The following is a 5,381-nucleotide window of genomic DNA, read 5'->3' as shown; positions in this document are numbered from 1 at the left end:
GTTAAAATTAATACCTCAAAACCTCTAAATTATTCATTATTTGAAAGGTTTGACTTCAAATAATGTTGTGGGAGGATCTTAACATTTAGGATCTTAAAAATTTCCATTTTAGAAAGACAAAGCATTGTCAAAATGTTCTACTTTTCTACTTCTACTTTTATTTTTCTTCCTACTTATGATAAATTAATAATAATTAAAGAAGAAAATGCTTGAAATATACTTCTGTTATGATTTTCTTCTCCATGCACATCTATATCTATGTATAAATTGCAGACTATTTTTCCTATGGTATATCTGGCCGAGTCTTTTGCAATTTAAATGCTGCTCTCCTATGATTCATGATCTCTACTTGTGGCTGTTGTGGTTGTTGTTTTTCTTAGCCATGGCACTACAGCTAGTGGTCTTCAAGGTCCCATTGCTCTAAGTGCCTATGAAAAACCGCAAGATCAAGACTGCTGCTCACCTGGCATTCGATCCATTCGATTCCAACCCATCCTCAAAACTCCCAAACCCATCTCCATCGGTTGTAGATCAGCCCTGGGCCAAGAGGTTTCTCTTTGGCGGCTAAATGCTGAACTTTCTTCGCATCGAAATCGAAAGAAATGAAATGCTCCTTAAGCTTAATTGTCTCAGTTTTTTTTTTCTATATTTTCTTCAATTTTTTACTCATTTACCGGCCGGGGCCGAGGTTGCGCTCTGTCTTAGCCCCACAGTTATTCAAATGCTATGAAAATATGTCCGGTATTTCTAGGCACAGTGGGACAAAATTAATGTCTAAATAACATTTCCTTTTTTTGAATATTTGGGGATTATTTAAATATAAAAAAGTTATTTAAAATGTTAAGTCCGAATACAAGATAAAATTTCTACCACACTTCTTTATTGTTATTTAATAATAGATCAAAACATTGAAATAAAATGTTTTAAGGTATAAATATTTAAGGTTAAGCGTAATAATAACTCTTATTTTCGAATTCTTACAGTTTAAATGACAAATTATTGAATTATATTGAATATTCTCAGGGTTTTTTTTTGTGTCATAAAATATAAAATTTGTGTAATATCTTAAAATTCCTATAAAATCCACCCACAGTTCCCTCTTATTGGCAAATAGAGCTTCCATATTTACATTGGCTTTTGAGTTCGTTTCAATTCAGAACAATAAACAAAAACCGGGGGCAAAAGATTTCTAACAATTCATAAATATATGTATATATATTTCTCTTCTATTTTTTCTTCATTTCTCTCAGAAAGCCCGGCTTGAAATTGGTTTCGATTGTTTATGCATTTTGTTGCTGAGACAAACACACATACAAGTATAGTTTCCCTTCCCCCCTCGCTCTGGTTTTTTCTCTAGAGAATTCTAAAAGCCAAAAAGCCTTCCACTCCATCAACATGAAAAGTGAGCTCGAGCCAAATTCAAGATATTCCGCTGAGTGGGCCACAGTGGCACATCAGCATCGGGCAACAAAAACAACAAAACTGATTTCGAAAGATGCAGCAGCTGTGATGGGTCGATGGGGATGCACTGAGAGAAAATAAATCAAAATAACAAAATACATAAAGATTTTAATGAACCCCTTTTTAAGCAAAAAAAAAGCTAATAACTAATGCTGAAATACTGATTAAGTTTTGAAGGATATTTTTTTTAATTTTCACAATTTTTAAAGCTTGTAATTACGAAAATGTAATAAAATATATATTATAGAGTAGATAAAGAACAATTAAACATAGAAAAACATTTAAATGCAATTCCAAATTCCAATTCCAATGCTATCTTCCAAATAATAGCATAAAATAGGTTTATGTTTTTATATTTATCAATATTTTTATATGGCAATTTTTTTGTTAAATAAAAGTCTTAAAAAAACTCATAACTAAGCCAAAAATGCACTAATTTCAATGTGGTAAGGTTTCCTATGTTAGTTTTTCTTAGGTTAATAAATCTGCATACTCAATTTATAATTTTAAAGAATTAAAATTTTTGACTTATTTTTTGTTGACAATTTAAAAAAAAGTTGGTCAACAAAATCGACAAAATTTAGAAAATGTATTTTTCTTCTTAAGATGGCTAGTTCGACTCGGCTGTTGATGCTGATCAAGAATATATATGACTTATTGGGTCGGAAATGACTCCTTCACTGCCTTTTAAGCTTCTAACTGAAATTAAAATATAATTCTTTGAGTAGATTTTTATTAATATTTTTATGACAGTTTTTTTTCGATTAATTTAAAATTTGAAAATGTCATAACTAAGCCAAAACTGCATTAACTTTAATGTGGTAAGCTTTCCTATGTTAGTTTTTCTTAGGTTAATAAATCTGCATACTTAATTAAGAAATTAAAAAAATTAAAATTTTTGTCTTTTTTTGTGTTGACAATTTGAAAAAAAGTTGGCAAAAAAGGAGAAAAAAATTCTACAATTTTTTTTCTCTCTAAAATGGCTAGATCGACTTAGCTGTAAATGCTGATCAAGAATATATATGATTTATAGGGTCGGAAATGACTTCTTTACAGCGTTTTATGCTTATGACTGACATTATAATACCATGAAAGGGAATAATTTTAGGAAAAATTCAAAATATTAAAACTAAAATGTTTCTATTACATTGCAGTTCAAGAATAATTTTTATCAAATTATATTACTAATATTTCTAATAATAGACAAGAAAAGGCATTTATAACTTACAACTTTCAATAATTTCCGGGAAATAAATGATATTTGATAAAAAGTTTATAATCTTTAATATATCTAAATATACTACTTCGAATTTTGGCAAATTAGTGTATTTTTACCGATGAAAATAGTACCATAATATTAATTTTTATTTCTTTTAGTTCATACTATTAACTTTATAGTTTTAATGCTCCTCTTTTACCAACTTCCCTTAGAAATTTCCCCTCAGTGCAGAGGATGCCCAGAGCTTTGGCTCAAACCTGGCCAAGTGAATGGGGCCCAAAAGGGGGGCTATGATCTCTAGGGGGGCACAGCACCCCCGCCAGGCCGACAGCTGCTCTGGCTTTCGAATAAAAAATATAAAAATAAAGCTAAACTGCAGTGAAGTAGACGGCGGCTTGTGGGGGGGCGGCTTCCATAATTTCCATGCCAGTTGTCATAATCAAAAGCGTTATCTGGTAGCTAACAGCCGCATAAATTTCAAGTGGCCGGGGAAGAGGCAACACTGCCACCGATTCCAACTCGAACTCCAACTCCAACTTCGACTTTGATTCCAAGTGGATTTGCGGTTGGCTTTTGGCCGCATCAACACATTGGTAATTACGAATGTGGACCGTTCCGCCGGTGTGTGTGTGTGTGCTTGTTTGTTTGAAGCTGTTTGACTCCATTGGAGCTGCCATTGGGCTTCTCCACACAATAATGACAATAAAGAAATTATAACAATAACAAACTAATAGTGAAATGAGGTAAAGAGATGAGGGGAGTCAAGTCGAGTGGAGGAGCGACTTTCGCCTATCCGATTACCTGGAGTTCCATAGAGATCGGGATGCTGGGTGGCTCTTGGCTTAGCCCAAAGGCATCTGCGATGGGGTTTTGGGATCAAGTTACCCGCGCGGAAGCCCAGACAATCCGGTGGCCCTTTTATCATTACCTTCTTTTACTTTAATCATTATTAATCTATATTTCTTGAAAGGGTTTCCTGAATTTTCTTTCTTATTTATTGAGTTTATTTGGATCTGAAGTATTAGAAAAAATATTAAAATATATAAACCATAAGTATTGCCATTTTAATCATTATTTGTCTATATTTCTCAAAGGTTTTCCTGAGTTTTCCTTATTATTTGTGGTGTTTATGTGAATTTAAAATGTGTAAAATTTTAAAGTATATAAGCTATTAATATTACTATTTTCAACAATCATTAAATATAAATATAACATATTTTTCGAAGGTTTCCTTGAGTTTTTTTTCATTATTTATAGTTTCTTTTAACTTAAAAGTTAAAAAATATATTATAACTTATAATATTATCATGTCATCATCAATCTATATTTTATGAAGTTTTTTCTGGGTTCTCTTTATATTTATCGTGTTTTTTGAATTTAAAATATAAAAAAATATTAAAATATATAATATATTATATTAATATTATTGAATATATATCATATATAAATATTAACATTTTTAACCATCAATAACCTATAAATCTTGAGAGTTTTCCTGGGTTTCCTGTATAATTTTTAGTGCTTTTTTAAGGTTTAATTTAAAAGAGTAAAGAGTAAAAGATATGAAATATAAATATTGCAATTTTTACCATGAGTAATCTTGAATTTCCAAAGGTTTTCCTGAGTTTCCGCTATTTTTTGTGGTATTTCTTTAAAGTTTATTTATATAGAAGCATTTTAATATATAAACTATAAACTATACCATTATTAATCTTTGTTTTACATATGTTTCTCAAGGATTTCCCTTTTAAAATAGGATACAAAAAAACCCTCCTGCTTCCATTTTCACTCCTTAAATAAAAATTAAAATAATTGAAATCAAGGCAAAAAGAAAGGCTCGGTCTCGGCACGCGTGATTTCGATTTTCACTATTGAAAAAACTGTTTAAGGAAATGGAAACGTCTGCGAAATGTCCGTTTTGGGATTTGCTTTTAGCAGCGGCATTTCCTTAAAAGATATTTGCCATTGGCGCATGGAGAATTGTAAGTGAAAAGTTCAAATGTCAGAGGCAACAGCAACAATAAAAGAAAAGCGAAAAACCCGAAAGACCCAGACCAGACAAAAGGTAAAAGTAGGGAAAGAATTGGCAAACGATTTTTTATGCAAATCATAAATCCAGCCAAGATGGAGACACCTCAAGACACCATCACCACCAAATCCATCCACCAGAAATCCAATAGGAATGAACCACAAATTGATTGGGAAGCAATGACGGGGCATTTGACTGATTGACTGACCGAATGACTGATTGACTGATGGACAGATCGGGCTAAAATTTTGCACACTTTCCACAAAACGAAAGAAGTCCAGAAATAATTAACAATTCGTAGAGAGCTAATGCCAACACGGTTTAATTTCATTTTGAACAATAGAAAGCTATGGGTGTCGGTGGGATATATTACAGAAAAATCACCTTCTGAAACCAAAGACCATGCCCCTTAACTCATTAAAGTTGGAGCTTAAGTCTCTACATATAAAGAAAAAATAAATTAAAATAAAAATGAAATACAATCGAAATTATAAATGAGATATTTATAGTATAATGTTTTATGAGAATGTTTAAAAGAACTTTATAGGTATTTCAAGTATAATTTCTTATAAAAGATAGATAGATTATTACATATTAATACTTTATCAGAAATTATAAGTGAGTTTTTGTAGAGTTTAACTTTGTTTTCTTATTGATATTTATGTTATAATG

Source organism: Drosophila serrata, unplaced genomic scaffold, assembly GCF_035046125.1.
Source record: "Drosophila serrata isolate PLE 108 unplaced genomic scaffold, ASM3504612v1 contig_240, whole genome shotgun sequence".
In the NCBI taxonomy this organism is placed as follows: domain Eukaryota; kingdom Metazoa; phylum Arthropoda; class Insecta; order Diptera; family Drosophilidae; genus Drosophila; species Drosophila serrata.
Note: the sequence above shows the minus strand (reverse complement) of the source record.